Source organism: Bubalus bubalis, chromosome 16, assembly GCF_019923935.1.
Source record: "Bubalus bubalis isolate 160015118507 breed Murrah chromosome 16, NDDB_SH_1, whole genome shotgun sequence".
Classification (NCBI taxonomy): Eukaryota; Metazoa; Chordata; class Mammalia; order Artiodactyla; family Bovidae; genus Bubalus; species Bubalus bubalis.
In genome coordinates this window covers 59,512,086-59,532,081 of record NC_059172.1, presented here as the reverse complement: position 1 = coordinate 59,532,081, position 19,996 = coordinate 59,512,086, and the positions used below count along the sequence as shown (strand labels likewise).

The following is a 19,996-nucleotide window of genomic DNA, read 5'->3' as shown; positions in this document are numbered from 1 at the left end:
AAGGTCATAGTGTAAGTCCATGCCAAAAAAAAAAAAAGGTCCTAAATTACCTTTACCTCAGAAGTAATCTTTCTACATTATTTCACCAGGAATTAATGTGAAATGGTCTGAAAAGAGCTGAACACTTTGAAACTACTTTACATGCAGTCAGTCCTTCCCCCCAGTATCCTAGCATCCTGGCAGTGGGAATGTAGAATATTTTGGACCTTGGATTGGTCAAGCCCTCATATATATTGAGGAAACCAAAAGTCTCAATGATTTACATAAAAATTGTCAAGAATTACTTTTTGCATTACATTCTGAGTACTGTTAAAGATGAAAACAAACAATAGGAACTGGCTAGACAGTATGTTTTCTTTTAGAAAAGTGTGCAGTGCCCACTTGGAACCAGTCTTTATTCAAAGAAGCTCCTTCCCACTTACTTGAACTAACATACGAAGTATGGACTCATAAATCAAATCAATAGCTCGCTTTAATATGTTCTTTTTTAAGTGATAATTTAAGTTTTCTCTTTATTATAATATGAATGCATATTCGTCATAGAAAATGAAACAGAAAAAAATAAAGGAGCAAAGAGAGATCACAGGAATCTCACCACTCAGAGTCAACCTCTGTTAGCATTTTGTTTTACTCCAGGTTTTTAACATTTTGTGCATTTTTAGCACATTAATATATGCATCAATTTTATAAATTTTAACAGCATTTTAAGAGGATTATTCAGTTGTCTTCTGATTTTATTTTCATTGGTTTAATAAATTTGAGATGATTCTCCTCTGTGAACAAAAGAGTTTCTTAGAAAAAAAATTCAGTGAGATCTCTAGAAGTAGACATTTGATAGGTCCAAATTTAAGTGAATCTTAAAGGTAAGAAAATTTCCCTTTTATTCCATATGAGATGATCCCCTCAAAATATGAAGTTTTGTTTCATTTTGTTTTTAACTTGACTATAGTATACCTTTTAGGTCTGAGATTGAGATGGCTAAATGTCTAGGTGTATTTCCTTCCTTTAGTTTTACGTACATGTTCAAAATCACATGGAATATTGCAGAGCATATTTAGGAAAGTGCTTTGCTGTTTTCTCCTTTCACATTTCATGAAGAACTCCTCAGGGACAAAATTGTCTTACCATCCCTAGAGCTATTTTTTTTTAGGGACACCATCCTGAGCAAATCATTTCTCCTTAGAGGGTGTTTTAGACACAGCACTTCTAAAATGCACGTATGACACAGTTGCCACAAGCACCAAGTCACTCAATAGTAGCACAGTTGTTCACACATCTTTCAGGCACACAACTGAGATCTTCATAGCAAAGACATTTGCAATACTTTTTATCTGTTCTTTAAAAGACTTGGTTAATAGAGTTGCCATATGATCTCATCATCCCACTCCTGGTCATATATCTGGACAAAACTATAATTCAAAAAGATACATACACTCCTATGTTCATAGCAGCACTGCTCACAATAGCCAAGACATGGAAACAACCTATATATCCATTGACAGATGAGTGGATAAAGCAGATGTGGTGCATACACACAGTGAAAGTGTCAGTCGCTCGGTCACTTCTGACTCAGTGCAACCTCATAGACTATAGCCTGGCAGGCTCCTCTGTCTATGGAATTCTCTAGGCAAGAATACTGGAGTGGGTAGCCATTCCCTTCTCCAGGCAATCTTTCTGACCCAGGGACTGAACCTGGGTCTTCTGCATTACAGGCAGATTCTTTACTATCAGAGTCACCAGGGAAGCCCAGTGGAATACTACTCAGCCATAAAAAGAATGAAATAATGCCATTTTGCAGCAACATGGATAGACATATAGTTAATCATGCAAAGGAAGTAAGTCAAAAAGACAAATACCATGTCATGTCACTTATATGTGAAATCTAAACTGTGATACAAATGAACTTAACTATGAAACAGACTCACAGAGAGAGAGAACAGACTTGTGGTTGCCAAGGGGGAGGAGGAGTGGAGGAAAGATGGAGACGGAGCTTGGGACTAGCAAATGCAAACTAGTACATACAGAACGGATAAACAACAAGGACCTACTGTATAGCACAGCAAATGATATTCAGTATCCTGTGATAAACCATAATGGAAAAGAACATGAAAAAGAATGTATATGTGTATAACTGAGTCGCTGTGCTGTACAGCAGAAATCAACACAACATTGTAAATCAAGTTTTCTTCAAGAAAAAAATTTTAAGGGATTGAAAAAGGCTTGTTTACAATAATATCCAACATATCATCTAGAGGTCATACCTAAATCATTAAGCTTGTGCTAAATTTCTATCTCTCTTTTTGAATCTGACTCTGCATATTCAGCAAGCATTCATGAAGGCTGTTTTTGATGTTCAAAGTAACTGAGAGACTGATCTATAATATGAGAGACTTTTAATAAACTTGAATATATATAATGACTTCTCTCTTGGAGGAATAATATTTGGGGGGAAGAATCCTAACGTTAGCAGCACATATAGTGACAAGAACACATCAATAGCCCATGGTAATTTTGTTTTTGGCTTTTGTTTTCCTGTCTCCCTTCTGGTTACTGTGATTCTAAGACTGAAAACAGCACTACAACAACCACACTTGGGGATAAATGAGTTAGTATAATAACCTCTTGTGCAGTGCTATCCAAGAGGACTTTCTGCCATGAGAGAAAGGTTCTTATCTACACTGTCCAACATGGTGGCCAATAATCACATGTAGCTATCAAGCACTTGTCAAGGAGCTAATGCGACTGAGGAAATGAACTTTTGTTTTAAATTTCAATAGCCACAGGTGGCTACTGGCTATCCGGCTTGATAGTGCAGCTCTAGGGCAAAGAAATGTGTCAGTCCTTCGGACAGCTTCCTCCCCTCACTGTTCAGCAGAGCAAGAGGGACCTTGTTCTTGCTTTAACTTGCAATAATAATTTAGATGAATCCTAAGAAGAGAGGCCTCTTTTTCTTAATAAGGGCATCATGGAATCACTGAAAGGAGCAGAACAACCCAGTCTCATTGCAGAGCAGCTCCTGAAAGAAAAACAAATTCCACAATCCAAAATTATTTATGGTACCTTCTTTGTAACCCGTAGGCAAACCTTCAAAACATTGGAGAGGCAGTTATTTTTAAACTATCTAGGATTCTATGGGCATGGTTAGTCATTTGTTCAGAGAAAGAAATATAAACTGGACATGCAAGATTTTATAATCCCATTTGCTAGAAGAAGCTGGCAGAAGATGCATTAACTAACAAAACATAGTCATCATTTTATTTTTCAATTAATTGTTAGAATGCAAAGAAAACTCTAAGACTTCTCAGACTTGCAGAGGAAAGACAGCTAACAAGCTAAAGAGTAAATTAAAATACAAAATTCTGATGCCACAAAAAATTCCAAACAAAGCTAAAGGCATACTGGCTTCCCAGACTCTCTGTAACAAAACAAGTATATTTGCATTCACAACATTAACAACTGAAATAAAATTCAGCCACCTCACTCACAGATGATTTTTTATTTTGTTAATATCCTTACAGATTTCACCAGTCCACAAGCATTGATTAGAAAGAAAAAAACAGCACCATGTCTGATCAGGCTTCTGACTCTAATATTAACTGAAGGGAGAAGCACAAGCAAAAATCGAGCTACAATACATTATTCTGAAATGCTGCCACAGGAAAAAAGACACAGCACTGATTCCATCCACTTCCATTTTCTTTGCAACAAATCTGTCACTTAAGACTAAGATGTTAAGATATGACTTATCCTTGCCGAAGCCATCTTCTTATAAATGCAGATCTCCCAACAGGCTTCATAGCCCTGATCTCTTCCCACAAGTTGCTCCTGATTCAAGCAGATAATTTTGCTCTCTTTAATCCAGTGGAAGTGAGTTCTTGGCACTTTAAAGAGAATTATGAGAACAAAAAAATCTCTTGCCAGAAAAGCACAGGTAAGGCTCTAGTCTCTTGATGGGTAAGAGTTCTTTATTTTGCCACAGAGCCTGCTAGAGCAGTAAGAGAGATCAGAGCAGATGTGTGGTTCAGGAGGCCTTAACGATATTCAAATTACACAGAGAAAGATTCAGGTTCATAGGACAACACTACACTTCCCTTGGATTCCCTTGTGGCTCAGCTGGGAAAGAACCCACCTGCAATGCGGGAGACCTGGGTTCGATCTCTGGGTTGGGAAGATCCCCTGGAGAAGGGAAAGGCTACCCATTCCAGTATTCTGGCCTGGAGAATTCCACGGACTCGATAGTCCATGGGGTCGCAAAGAGTCGGACCGTGACTGAGCAACTTTCACACTCATACTTCCCTTATGGCTGCTGTTGTGAACTGAATGCTTGTATCCCCATAAAATTCATATGCTGAAGTCCTAACCACAACCCCCAAATGATGATGTTTAGAGATGGGATCTGTAGGAGGTAACAAGGGTTTGATGGGGGTCATCACTGTGGAATTCCTGCCTTTATAAGAAGAGACACCAAAGAGCTTCCTCTCCCTCTCTGTGCACAAAGAGGTCATGTGAGCACAGAGCAAGAAAGCACCTAGCCACAGCACTGGTTGCACATGTGCCTATTCCCACCAGGCAGCCAAAGGAAAGGGTCTCAGAATTCAAGCTGACTATCGCATGTGTGTAACGAACTATCTGGGGCTACAGGGAAGCTACCTGAAATGTTAGAGGGAACGGTGAGCAACAGGCTGGAAGTAGTGCCTATTCCCACCAGACAGCCAAAGGAAAGGGTCTCAGAATTCAAGCTGACTATCGCATGTGTGTAACGAACTATCTGGGGCTACAGGGAAGCTACCTGAAATGTTAGAGGGAACGGTGAGCAACAGGCTGGAAGTAGTGCCTATTCCCACCAGACAGCCAAAGGAAAGGGTCTCAGAATTCAAGCTGACTATCGCATGTGTGTAACGAACTATCTGGGGCTACAGGGAAGCTACCTGAAATGTTAGAGGGAACGGTGAGCAACAGGCTGGAAGTAGTGCCTATTCCCACCAGACAGCCAAAGGAAAGGGTCTCAGAATTCAAGCTGACTATCGCAGCTGCATCCTTAATTTGGATTTAAAGTTGGTCTCCCTGATTCCTACGTACCCACCTCTGAAGGAAGAGTTAGAAGAATCCCACGGTGAATACCTAGTACCATCACAACTCCGCTATTAAAGAAGTCAGCATTAAGTATTGGCTACTTAACCTACATTTAAAACTAATTAAAACTTCTGCTTCCTGCCAATATGGAGTCACAGGAACCAGGCTGACCCTCCTACCTGAAACAACAAAGTGAGTGAAAAAACAATGGTTTTCAAGACACTGGACACGAGGAAACAAAGGACACTGGTTCCTGAGAGACAGGAATCAAACGATGTAAGCCTTACTGCTGTCCCAATCTTACTTTCTAGAAGAGTTTCCTGGACACAGCCTAGGGAAGGCAAACTGAGGTGAAGTTCAGAGAGACAAAGGTAGCTAGACTGTGCAGGACCAAGTACTGAGGAGAAAAGAACAGCCTAGCGAGGGAACCCCAGAGCTCTGTAGAGGGTCCCTCTCAAGTACTCAGCAGAACACTGATCAGGGCATATAAGTATGATTAACTACCTGGAGCTGGAGAAAAAAAACTATCTGAGATGTTGGAATGGTGAGCAACACACAGCAAGCTGGGAATAGTGCTCTTTCCCATCTGACAGAATAAAAACCCTAGAAAGGTATTGCCTCAGTAGTGGTAATAATTGGTCATAGACTAAACACTGCTCCATTCCACCTAACAAACCTTAAAAGCAGAACCAAAAGGATCAAACTATTTCCAAGTAACATAACTCCATACCAAAACCAAGCTCAAGAGTACACACAAAAATATCCAGCACCAAACAGGAAATATCACAATGTCTAGCAACTAATCAAAGATTAGCAGGCATGCAAAGAAGCAGGAAAATAAACCCATATAGAGAAAAAAAAAAATCAACCAAAACTGACACAGATTGACACAAACGATAGAATTAGCAAAGATATCAAAAGACACAATGTAACTGCACTAGGTGAGTTCAAAATAGAGACAAAGATTTTTTTTTTAAAAAAAGCTCAAATAGGGAATTTCCTGGTTGTCCAGTGGTTAGGACTCTACACTTCCAATGCTGGGGCCCAGGTTCAATCCCTGGTCAGGAAAATAAGATCCTGCAAGGCACACAGTGTAGCCACAATAAATAAATAAAATAAAAGCTCAAATAAAACATCTAGAAATAGACTTCAAGAGGTGAAATGAAAAATACACTGGAATTAACAGCTCATTAGACATTCAGAAGAAAAAAAAAAAAGTTTTGAAAATAAAGCAATAGAAACTTTCCAAAATGAAAGAGACAAAAAAAGAAAAAACAAAGGAAGAAATCAGAACAAAATAAAACAAAACAAAAATAATCATTAAGCTGTGGAACAACCACAGACATAATAAGTTCAATTAGCTTCAAGCACAGAAACAAGATGAAAATTACACCCAATCATGTCACTCTAAAATTGCTCAAAATCAGTGATAAAGAAAACGACATGCTATTTATATAAAAAGGAAGATAAAGATAACATCAAATTTATCATTAGGATCATGTAATCAAAAAGACAGTAGAATATCCTTAAAGCATATAAAGAAAGGAAATCTGTCAACCTAGAATTAAATATCCAGTGAATTGCTCTTCTGTAAACAAAAAAAGAGGGTTTTAGTCATACAAAAGTTGAAACAAGTAATCATCAGTAGATCTGAATTACAAGAAATGTAAAGGAAAGTTGATAAGGCAAAAGGAAGATTATTATCACCTGGATATAACTCTACAAAGAGGAATAAAGTATACCGAAAATAATAAATGGATAAATGAATAGTGATGTTCTATTACTATTTAAAAGATACTTTAAAATATTTATTTTAAAGCAAACTAGTAGACTATTTACACAAAATAATAATGCGCTGTGAAGTTTCTAGCATATGTTATAAAGTAAAATGTATGGTCAAAATAGCATATAAGCTGGGAAAGAAAATTAGAAGTCTAAGATTTAAGGTCCTTGTACATGAAGGATTTAAGGTTCTTGTACATGAAGGGTTATTATATCACTTACAGATGGATTTAACAAGTTAAAGATGTATACTATAAACCCTGAAATAACCACAAATGTTTCTAAAAGCACTTATAGCTATAAGCCAACAGAGGAGATAATTGGCATCATAATACGTACTCACTTAACATAAAAGGCAGAAAAAGAAGAAAAGAAGAAGAAAGTACAGATGGGACAAATAAAAACAAATAGCAAAATGAATTAACCTAACTATATCAATAATCACATTAACAGTAAATGATCTAAATACTTCCAATTAAAAGGCACAGATTGTCAGACTGCATGTTTCTCAAAAAGCAAGCCTCAGCTATATACTTACTACATGAAAAATACTTTACATATAAAGACACAAATAGGTTAAAAATAAAAAAGATGGAAAAGACTTCTCATGTCAACACTAAAAGCTAGCATAAATGCTTCCCATAAGCACTGTATTTCTAGTGTGTAATATACCTCATACATAAAACTCTATCAAAGAATTCACATAATAGTGGTTAAGAGAAGTATGAAAGTAGCTCTTTTGCATTTATTTTTATATCATTTACAAAATCATCTGGGGAGGTATAATTCATTGTAACCAACAAAATATATAGAGAGAAACGTATATTCAATTTATATTCTCCTTACATAATTCACTGCCTGGAAAATGTCTGAATTCCATGTGAATTCATCTCCTTTCTTTAATCATAAGTACTATAGGAGCCAAAGTCTTCCTTTTATGTCTTGGCTAACAATCAGACAGCCAAAGCTTAATTTAGTGCCAAAGCCTAAAATTAAATTCACTCCCCCGCACTTAGGCTTATTTTCACTCTCTCCTTCTAATTGGTTGTTGAAGTCTAAAATCATCTTGCTTGCACTATAACACTGGAAACTACTTTGGATTCTTTACAAGTCACATTTTACAACAGAAAGAATATCAGGAATAAGATATGAGTAAATTTGTTCCACCACATATAACATGTGTGACCTAAATTACAAAGGTTGATAAAAGCTCTGAAGTTTCATTTTGCACCATAAAGTGAGAGTAACAGTGGCCACTCTGTGTCTCCCTCAAGATCATTAATAAAATGTGAATGTTTACAAATGCAAAACAAAGCTAAACTAATATTAAATGAAGCTAAAGGATGATCAAAATTGTGGTTAGATTTTTAAACCGAAATCTGATCTTAAGAAGCAGTCATTTCCAGATTAACTCTTTTCCCCCCATTTTTAATATTAATTCAAAACTGGAGGGACCCTTAGAAAACTAGAGCATGTTCTAAGAGAGGAGTAATAAAATGACCAGACACAGTTTCAGAACTCTGATGCAGAAAAAAGAACAAGGAAAACACCAGCACTCAGGTGAGCATGGATGAAAGAAGGCTTAACCCAAACTAGGACTGGATCTGCAGAAGTATTAAAGATAAGCCCCCAAAGACTTGTGAATTCAGGTATGCACTTGTTACTCCTTTGATTGTCAATTAATATTTCTGCATAAGAGGAAAGGAAGGGAACAAGGGTACAAGGACATAAATTGCTCTGATATTTTATCAAATGAAGAATTGCCCTTAAGCAAATCTACTCCAGTACCAGGCACTCTGCTCTAAGCAGTGAGAATTCTCCCTCTGGCCTCAGGCACAGTCTTAGTTGTGAGGTTCACCTGTATTTTAGCATTCTGAGTGGTCAAATATAACAGCAGCCTAGCTTTTATGGGAGTGCAATACTAATAACTGTAGTCTTTTCTAGTAGATGTATAGAGCAATGAGTTAAACAAGAAAAGAGACTTCAGATGGTACACAGGTGGCTCATCAAAAATACAGCCAATCAAAAAAGAAAAAGGGTGGGGCAAGAAAAGGGAATGTCTTAGAAGATAATTGGAGGCATAGTTAAATATCTATACCGTAAAAGTATTTTATAAAATAGATCTGCAGTTCTTACATGTTGGTATTAGAATCACCTATGGAAATTTAAAATGCAGATGCCAAACTTTATCCACCAGAGGTTACATCAGTGTGTGTCTGATACTGAGAACCTCTAATGTTAATCTCATTAGGAACCAGGATTTGAGGTATAAACAAATAAATAAAAACACAAATGCATGCTTTACAGGGCAGCATGCATAAGCCACTTCCAGCCTTGCAGCACTGTTCAAGGAGAAATCAGAAATGGCCACAGAGCTGGTAGATGGGGAAAAAATATGTGATTTAAGTAAATGTGTCGTTTTTAAGTAAAATCTGTGTAGTCCTGAACTAGAAGAGACAAGATGAAGTCATCATGCATTTTATCCTTACGACAATAAGAACAATGCCTCCCCCAGCTCTGTACACTAAAAAGATCTAAACACAATGATCTACTTGGAAGCAATAAGCATCCCCTAGTGACCAGATTATAGTTTCTAAATAATATTTCCCACCAAAAGGAACAAGTCCCTAGAAGAAATAACTGATTCCAGGTGTGAGGGGGAAACAAAAACAAAAATAAACCTTATAAAACAAACCTGGAGTATATCATCATATCAGGAAAAGTGACATTAACAAAGAATCTAGAGTCATGTTAAAAGGTCTCAGGAACCAACATGAAGAGGCAAAAACAGGATAATGTGAGCATCAACAGAATAATAATTGCAATAGATGAAAGTGTGTTTCAAGCTATGAGTTCAAAATAATACTAAAACAAAACAAACTCCCCATGATTATCTTAAAAGGATACCAGAGAACCAACTAATTATTTGGAAAATTAAATAATCAATGATTTATTTGTCCTTCCCATATGTAGCACCTTAGGGTAATAAAAGGAAGTTTCTCCTTATGAAGTAGGGATAACAAAGTAAGATTACCACTATCTTGTAGGTTCTATTGAAAGAATCTAAACACTGATCTTCAAATAGTTACCAACATCATACACTCCACAAAAGGTACATTTATGATGTGCCTATTTATGGAGTATTCTTGTCCTTCATATACCCCACCCACCCCACCAAAAGAGAAAGAAAACCAAACCCAAATCAGATATACTTCAACTATGATTTATGGGAAATTAAGAAAGAACAAATATGCTGAAGTTGAAGCTCTAATACTTTGACCATTTCATGTGAAGAGCCAACTCATTGGAAAAGACCCTGATGCTAGAAAAGACTGAGGGCAGGAGGAGAAGTGGGCAACAGAGGAAGAGGTGGTTGGATGGCACCACTGACTGAATGGACATGAGCTTGAGCAAACTCTGGCAGACACTGAAGGACAGAGAAGGCTGGTGTGCTGCAGGGCTATAGTTCATGGGGTTGCAAAGAGTCAGACACAACTCAGCAACCAAACAACAAGAGACAGATATACTAAACAACATCATGAGGACGTAAAAACCAAAATCTGATTGTGGGAAATGCTATAGATCAAACAGTCTAGTTTCTTCAACAAATACACTTCAAGGGGGAGAAAAGGATGAGGGAGAAGCTATAGGTTAAAAGAGATGACATTAAAATGATTCGGCAGTGTGAAAGCATAGAAATGGGTGAGATTATTAATGAAATAATGCTGGCCTTGAGTTAATAACTGATGAAGTTAAGTGATGGGAACATAAGGGGGTTCAATACACTATTACCTCTACTTCTGTATGTTTGACATTTTTCAATAGTCAGAAGTTTAAAAATGTCAAAATCAGTTCTAATGAGGTGGATGAAACTGGAGCCTATTATACAGAGTGAAGTAAGCCAGAAAGAAAAACACCAATACAGTATACTAACGCATATATATGGAATTTAGAAAGATGGTAACAATAACCCTGTGTACGAGACAGCAAAAGAGACACTGATGTATAGAACAGTCTTATGGACTCTGTGGGAGAGGGAGAGGGTGGGAAGATTTGGGAGAATGGCATTGAAACATGTAAAATATCATGTATGAAATGAGTTGCCAGTCCAGGTTCGATGCACGATACTGGATGCTTGGGGCTGGTGCACTGGGACGACCCAGAGGGATGGAATGGGGAGGGAGGAGGGAGGAGGGTTCAGGATGGGGAACACATGTATACCTGTGGAGGATTCATTTTGATATTTGGCAAAACTAATACAGTTATGTAAAGTTTAAAAATAAAATAAAATTAAAAAAAAAAAAGGTCTGGAAACAAAAAATAAATAAATAAAATAAAAATGTCAAAATCAAAAACTAAGAAAACTACAAAACTATGGCATTAAAGTTATCTTTGAGGAGAAGAAAAGAGTAGTAATTTTGAGAGGGCATGAAGGGAGACTTCTGGAGTATAGGCTAAAGTCTAATTCTTGAGCTGAATAACAGTTACTCAGTGCTTATTTTGTGGTATTACTGAGCATTTATACTTTGTGCAACTTTCTGTTGTTGTACATCAACCAAAATTAGTTAAGACTAGCATGCAGAATCTAGGTTACTATTCATCAATATAATTAATCAATAAGATGGGGATACTTAGTATTCCATAATGCTTAATATTTCCATAGTGTTTAAGAAATTTATGGATGTTCATCAAAAGGAAAAAAGATAGTGTGTTGTGAATGCTATATTGCAGCCTTTAATCGCATAGGAACTAACCATAAGATAGAATCAGGACATATTAAATACAAGGAATACACTAAAAATAATAGGAAATACCTATCATAAATTGAGTTAAAAGATGGTTATAAATTTTTTAACTATTCTTTTAGATAAAGTATAAATACTCAACTTTGACTTATAATTTTTTTTTGCTGGTATACTAACCAGTCTACATTTATTTACTGTATATTATACAAAGGTAAAACTAGTAAAACTATTGTACTGCCTAAAGATGAAAGCACAACAAACACGTAACCTATTTTGAAAAAGCCAAAGTAAGTTGAAAGTCATGTTGCTAAATGGCTACAAGCAAGATTCTTGGTGTTACTCAGTCTTAGATAGGAATCCTCACTCATCTATAAGTTCTGAGACATCAACCAAGTACTTAATCTATTTGTGCCTTTGTTTCCACATTTGTAAATGGAGTGATATCATCCCATCTAGTTACTATGAGAATTAAGTGAGACAGAAGTCTTAGCTCAGTGCCTGGCATACAGCACCTGCTCATTAAATGCTAATTACCATGTATTTATTACTGTTGCAATTATAAAAGGATACCCCTCTGCAATATCTCCCTTGGTAGTTTCAAAATATTCCTCTCAAAGAAATATGATGAAGAAAGTTACAAATACAATATGTTTATACATCATGGGCTCTGCAAAAAGGAGAGAATGCTTTACTTCAAATCAGAGGGGGGAAAAACATACACAAAAATAAAGGGGGCTAGGACACAGCACAAGTAGATGGTCAAAAACGTAAAAGCAAGATACCAGAAAAGCTAGGATCAAAACATGATCACTGGTTTTAGGCTGAAAAAATAAAACTGCAAGGCAGATTTAGAAGAAATTATTCCATAGTCATAAACCACTAGTCAACAGAATCAGGTTATGCGGTGCAAAACCCTTGGGAAACCCCCCTGAACCAGAGAGCCATGAGAAGTATATTAGCTCTTGTCTGAAGCAGGTACCACTTACCTGAGTATGAAGACATAATGCCAGTCACCGGGGATCCGTCAGGTAATTCCGGAGGACAGTGGTGGCCCTGGTCTCTCTCTGAGGCTCCACAGCCTCTCAGAGCCCACAGGACTTTTAAGGTACTTTTAAATATGTGGTATATTTTGACAACAGCATGTTTTATAAGTCATTTGTCATCAGCAAACTTTAGACAAGGTTAATGAAAGTTCTGTCACTTTAATGTCTAGCCGGCTTTAAATTACAAATGTCATGCACCATGACTAAAGAAAGGGCACTGCAATAATACCATAAACCATCATCTCCAGGGACATACAGGTAATTGCATAGCTCATTAAAAAACTGTTTTAATTATTAATTGACCGTGTCAGAGTTGTCCTTTGAAGTCAATTTTAATTTTTTTTTCCTTGCAAGCATTATGATTTCAAGCTGACCTAGAGAACTTTGTGTACCACCTAAAAACTACCAGCACTGGTTACCAAGAATGCTCTCCGATACTTGGGAGTTACTTTCAAGTCATTTGCAAATAATTTGCTTATGGATGGGGGAAGGAAATGGTAGAACTTTTCTGAAGAAGTCAGCTATGTTCTAATCACCTTACAGAGACCACAGAAAAAGAGAAGTGAACCAAAATAAAATGCCAGGATTTAATTTTTCTCCCATGATGATGTGAAACAAGGAATAAAGGTTTTTACAAGAGGAATAAAAGTTTTGCAGTCCTTCTGATCAGGAAGAACTTAGCTAAACTTACAAAAGAGAGAGCTAGATAAATGTTTTAATAAACAATTCTAGAAATAGGCTGGTTGCAATTACCAAAGTTGAATAGTCATCATTCAAAAATGTCAATAGTAATAATTCATACACTTAAAGACAACAGAGGATGAGATGGTTGGATAGCATCACTGACTCGATGGACAAGAGTTTGAGCAAGTTCTGGGAGTTGGTGATGGACAGGGAAGCCTGGCATGCTGCGGTCCACAGAGTCGCAGAGTCAGACACAACTGAGCAACTGAACTGGAATGAAAGGTATCTTTAAGTTCCACCAATCAAGAGAAAAACTAGTAGACTTGCTTTTTTTCTTTGAGTAAATCTAGAAGGTATCTTGGGGTTTCCCTGGTGGCTCAGATGGTAAAGAATTCACCTGCAAATGCAGGAGACGAGTTCAATCCCTGTGTCAGGAAGATCCCCTGAGAAGGGAATAGCAACCCACTCCAGTACTCTTGGCTGGAAAATCCCATGGACAGAGGAGCCTGGTGGGCTGCAGTCCATGAGGTCGCTAAGAGTCGGACACGACTGAGCGACTTCACTTTCACTTTTCACTTTCATGCATTGGAGAAGAAAATGGCAACCCACTCCAGTGTTCTTGCCTGGAGAATCCCAGAGACAGAGGAGCCTGGTAGGAGGCCGTCTATGGGGTCGCACAGAGTTGGACACGACTGAAGCGACTTAGCAGCAGCGGCAGCCAGTATTCTTGCCTGGAGAATTCCATGAACAGAGGAGCCTAGCGGTCAACAGTTCATGGGGTTGCAAAGAGTCAGACATAACTGAGAGACTAACACTTCCATTTTTTTTTTCAGAGGTATCTTATAGAAAGACAAGAGCATGTCCACTCTTGCAAAAGATGCCAGTGGCAAGCTTAAATGACTAATTCTATATTTATAAAGAGACAAGCATCCATAATGTCAAACGACAGAGTTTTCACTGATTTACTAGCAAATTGAACTTTCACTATAAGAGAAAATAATTTCTCAAAATCTGGATCTTATAAATTAATCCAGTTCTTCTTGAAAACCATTTTAAAAAGACAACGCCAACCTTAAGTTTCAATGATTCATTGCCTCGTAAAAATTTGAGGTGAATATGTCTGATAGCAAATTTCCGGAACAAGAACCCTATTACAACACAACCTAAAAATCTACTGTCATGGGCACTAAACAGTTAGGCTGCAGTCGGGAAGCCGCGCTCAGAGTATCCATCAACACAAATACTGACAGCAGAGTCTGTCCACCAAGCTTGCAGGGCCAACAACTTACAACTCAAATCTGGGATCAATTTATGAACTCCGCTGTTGTTAATGAACACACAGGCTGAGGAACACTGGAAAAATGACGGCATTCTCAGGACTAACATATCATCTCTCGGAATGTGAAAATGAGATAAGTCAATTCGGCTGCATTGTCTGCACCTCGAGAATTAAACAGCAACTACCAACTGATAACAGAAATTACTCTCACTGATGGCTCAACACCGGATTCTCCTTTCCCCCATCAAGCAGAGACTGGCAGATAAGGGGATGACAGGAAAAAGTCAGTCGGCCCACAATTCCTGCATTGTGGAAAGTGAACAAGCAGAGATACAGAGCAAATCACCGAAATCAGTCAGTAAATATACAAATACATAAAATAAAAATAATGCCTGGGTCGGGAAGATCCCCTGGAGAAGGGAATGGCAACCCACTCCAGTACTCTTGCCTGGAGAATCCCATGGACAGAGGAGCCTGGCAGGCTACATGTCCATGGGGTCGCAAAGAGTCAGATTTGACTGAGCGACTAACACACTAATGTTATCTGCAGCAGCAAGGATGGACCTGGAGATTATCATACTAAGTGAAGTCAGACAGAAAAAGACAAATGTTATCACTTATATTCAGAATCTAAAAAAAAAAAGTTGATACAACAGAAACAGACTTTATAGGCTTAGTGAATGAACCAGAGGGGAGGAGTGGTATGAAGGATAGCTTGGGAGTTTGGGATTGATATGTACACACTTCTATATTTAAAATAGAACCTATTGTATAATACAAGTATTGTAAACAAGAACCTATTGTATAGTACAAGGGACTCTGCTCAATACTCTATAATAACCTAAATGGGAAAATAATCTGAAAAAGGATGGATATATCTGCATGTATAATAAATAGCTAGCTAGATAGGTAGGTAGATAGAATAAGAAACTGGACCCGACAGCTCAGGCGTCAATAACTAAGGCTCAGGAACCAAATCCGGCCTGCTGGCTTGTTTTTGTAGAGCCCGTGCACTAAGAATAGTTGTTACAGTTTTAACTGTTTAAAAAAATTTTTTAGGAATAAAGCTAAAATCACAACAAGAAAATTACATGAAGTCCACATTTCAGTGTCCATAAATAAAGTTTTGCAGGGACATATCCATGCTCGTTGGCTCCAGGAGTGTAACACATTTACTGGCTTGCCCCTGACAGAAAAAGTTTGCCAACCTCGGCTATAATGAAGTGGTACCTGAACTCCGTGCCTTGGATGGCATATCAAGTGAGACAGTCTCATCTTCATACCTTCAAGCAATCTTGATTATTTAATAATTTAAAGACTCCCCCAACCTTAAAGAGGAGAGTTAACAATAAATGATAAAATTCTCTAGCTGGAGGGTACGGCATGAATGTTGCCAAATTGATGATCAAATTCTGTCTCTGGTATACACATATAAGTACAATACAATGTACAATATTCTAATTAAATTGAAAAATGGCTGCACAAGCCCTGTTTCTATTAACCAGGTCTTATTTGATTTAGCAGCAGTAATGAATGCTGAATCAGGTCAGGGTTGTTAAGCTTATCTGGCTTTGCCAATCTACTGAAATTAGGATAATAAAACCGAAGATATATAATATGGAAGACATTTAAAAAGAAAACTCGTTTATCTTCAATTAAAATATCCACAATACTGACAATAAACTTATTACTCCTCCCTATAGAAAGGTTAGGTTGAGGAAAACAGCACATTAAAAAGAATTCAGTCCAGCATGGGGACCATGGAATCACATTTTAGAAGACCAAAAATAGCTTGGTTTTCTTGTGATACCAACATTTCACACATTTGTAGGGGGAAAAAAAAAAAACAACAGGCAAAACACAGAAGCTCAAAATATTCCTCTGACAAAAAGCTGCACTAGATTTCTGGCTTCAATAAAGCTAAAATTCTCTACGTGGAATAGGGAAGGAGCCGTGAACCAGTTTCTTGAAATGAGCAGTGTTCCAGGTGGGCATGTTGAGTCATCTGCTTGTTTGAGTCATTGGGGGAACGAGGTAGTCACCACTTCTGATTCACTTTACCTTTTCAGACTAAAAACAAAATTCTGGCTCGTTTCATTTTCTTAATTTTATGTATTTATTGACATAAACACACAGAACATAAAACTCCATACTGAAACTGTATCAGTCATCTTGGTATGTTATAAAATACAGTATCTTTAATAATATTTGTTTTAGGCACCAATTAATTTTATGAGGGAATAATAAAACAGCAGCTTCTTCCTCCCTCTACAGTATAAACTATATAATAATATCAACAGATATAGGCCAAATCAATGGCGTGAAAACAACCTATTTGACATTGGCTATGAAGATGCACTAATTTCAACTCTCATGAGACACTGACTCCTAGGACCCAGTACCTCCATCCCACTCAAAACCAGAGCAGCTAAAATCTATAATTAAAAAGCAAGATATGCAGTTCCTCTATTTCCCCACTTCCCATAATTTAGAAAATATAAAATGAATACAGTAAGAAGCCACGCAGGAAAATCAAGAAGGATACAATCTGAGAGAAAAAAAAATAAAGAAATATAAAGTCCTCTGGGTCAGAAGCTGAAGAGAAGTTCCACAAAAGTGCACTTACACGAGCTGAGATGTCCAACTCAAGCAATTCACATCCCTCACATACCAGTCCTGATCATTCTCTTAGAAATGCTATTGTGTGCTATATTCAAAATACTAAACCATCATCAATGTAAGTGATCCCATTAAACAATCTCTGGATATGCCATCCAGCTGAATGTAAAGGAAACTCTAATAATGATCTGAAATGGGAACCAAATAATTTAAAGGGAACTAGAAAGTGGTTTTTTTTAATTTATCAAAAGACAAATAGTAATTTTAAAACCTTTTTCTATTTTCTACCACCAAAATAAATAAGTTGAGTAAGCAAGCATTAGACTAACAACTCTTAAATATTAGGAAATTTGTCTTGAAGTACTAAGTTTCAGTTCAGTTCAGTTCAGTTGCTCAGTCGTGTCCAACTCTCTGCGACCCCATGAATCACAGCATGCCAGGCCTCCCTGTCCATCACCAACTCGCAGATTTCACTCAGACTCACATCCATCGAGTCGGTGATGCCATCCAGCCATCTCATCCTCTGTCGTCCCCTTCTCCTCCTGCCCCCAATCCCTCCCAGCATCTGAGTCTTTTCCAATGAGTCAACTCTTCGCATGAGGTGGCCAAAGTACTGGGTTTAGGGTCGCCTAAACCCTCTATCAGTTTTCACTAACAGAGTAGACAGTGAGACTCCATAACTGGAGGTAATCAAGCAAAGGATCATGCATGTGTGCTGAAAAGGGATTCAAGAACTCATTTTGAATACGGCTGGTGAATTGGATCAGATCATCTCCAAGCTTCATCTCCAAAGTATAACATGATTGAAGCCACATAAAATAAAAACTACAGAGATGACATTAACTTAAATAAGGAGCTTAATATTTATTTTCAACTCTTAATTAGTGATACTTTTAAAAAATAAAAAATGAGCAGATTTCCTCAGAAGTGCTGAGAGGCTCCCTTTCACACAAGACCTAAAAGGAAGGTGATAACAACAACTTTCAAGATCATGTAAAATGCAATTCCAGAGGAAAATCACAAACTATAAATACCACTCAGAGGAAACTATTTCAATCACAAAGGAGTAACAATGGGTAAAACCAACCATTATATTAATGCATGCATAAGGTTAACTCATTAATCTTATTAGCCAACAGGGAGTCAGCAACATGTAGCAAAAATAGCATAGAATTTGGAATCCAGTGGCCTTGGGTTCATATCTCAGTTCTAATTTTTATTCAGCTACTTAACCTTAGGAATGTCACTTAACCTTTCGGAGCCTTGGGTTTCTTATTTGTAAAATGGTAATATCTTCTTTATTGGGGTTATTAAAAGGATTAAATGAGAAAACATCAAACTATTGAAAACAGTATTTGACACAGTAAGTACACCATAAATCAATTCCCCGCCTCAGTTCAGTTCAGTCGCTCAGTCATGTCCAACTCTCTGCGACCCCATGGCCTGCAGCACGACAGGCTTCCCTGTCCATCACCAACTCCTGGAGCTTACTCAAACTGAAGTCAATCACATCGGTGATGCCATCCAACCATCTCATCCTCTGTCATCCCCTTCTCCTCCCGCCTTCAATCTTTCCCAGCATCAGGGTCTTTTCCAATGAGTCAGTTCTCTGTATCAGGTGACCAAAGTATTGGAGCTTCAGCTTCAGCATCAGTCCTTCCAATGAATATTCAGGACTGACTTCCTTTAGGATTGACTGGTTGGATTCCCCACCTACACTAAAAAAATATTTGCTCAATGTGTAAGGCTAGGACACAGTTTCTCAAATGGGAATCATGAAATAATTTTAAATGGAATCTAAAACTTCTAAAGTTTTAGTATTTGAGATTTTAATTTAAACATGTATGAAAGTATAGCTCCCCCCAAAACCCTGTAATTTCATGGCAAATATTTATTTGGATAAGGGTGAGTAAAAAGATTAATCAACTTAAAGGGAAATAGTACATAAATAATAATATTGGCAATATAAAGTTAAGGCAAAGAGTACAGGAAAGGAATACTATGTTAAACATATAAATATATACATAATACACACACATATATATATACATATATATGAATACACACACACAAGAGGGTTTCTGTCATTGAAAAGTTTAGTCTAAGGACTGTGTGGATCACAAGTGAGCAAACAAATTAAATATGCCATATATTTCAAGTTCAGAGTCACATTCAGAAGAATGGTGTTAAAGTCCCCCTCTTCTTGGCTCTTTTAACATGTATCACATATAAAAGCTCTTTTAAAATAAATGAGTTTAACAATTGTCGTGCTGAGTTGTAACATAAGCTGATTTGGAAGTTCCTGTATTGTAGCATGTTAGGGATTTGTATGTTAAATCTTCTCTTTGAATTATCCAGGAAATCATTCTTTTCTCACCTTTATTTTCTTTATGGGAAACCAAGAAAACAAAGGTTTCTGCTGGTTTAACACCCAAATCACTCAAGACACTTGGAACAAAACAAGGAGCAATCTACTTAAAACTATAAGATCCAAGAATGTGAAATGGTTTTAGATTTCAGAAAGTTTCATCCTTAGAGACTCTACATGCCACAAGAATAAGCTGAATTTGCATTTGAAAATCGAGTAAAACAAACTAAGTGTCCTTTTTCAAGGGAAATGAATAGCAAAATAAGAGAAAAGCACTTCATATGTATTCCCAAGGAAAGTAACAGACTCCTTAAAAGCACTCAAAACAGACAGCACCTTCTTGAAACTTGTACCTATCTTAAAAACAAAACAAATGTCCTCTTATCATATAATTCATGCAATA

The 19,996-nt window shown here is 37.2% G+C and overlaps 1 protein-coding gene and 1 non-coding gene across 13 annotated transcripts in view; one reads left to right on the top strand and one right to left on the bottom strand.

The window, feature by feature from the left end:
* Positions 1 to 19,996, bottom strand: part of CADM1 (cell adhesion molecule 1) — a 362,986-nt gene that overhangs the window by 208,014 nt on the left and 134,976 nt on the right. The gene's annotated exons all lie outside the window — the stretch shown is intronic.
* Positions 6,071 to 6,142, top strand: TRNAG-UCC. Its single transcript has one exon. It is a non-coding gene; the product is annotated as a tRNA-Gly (tRNA).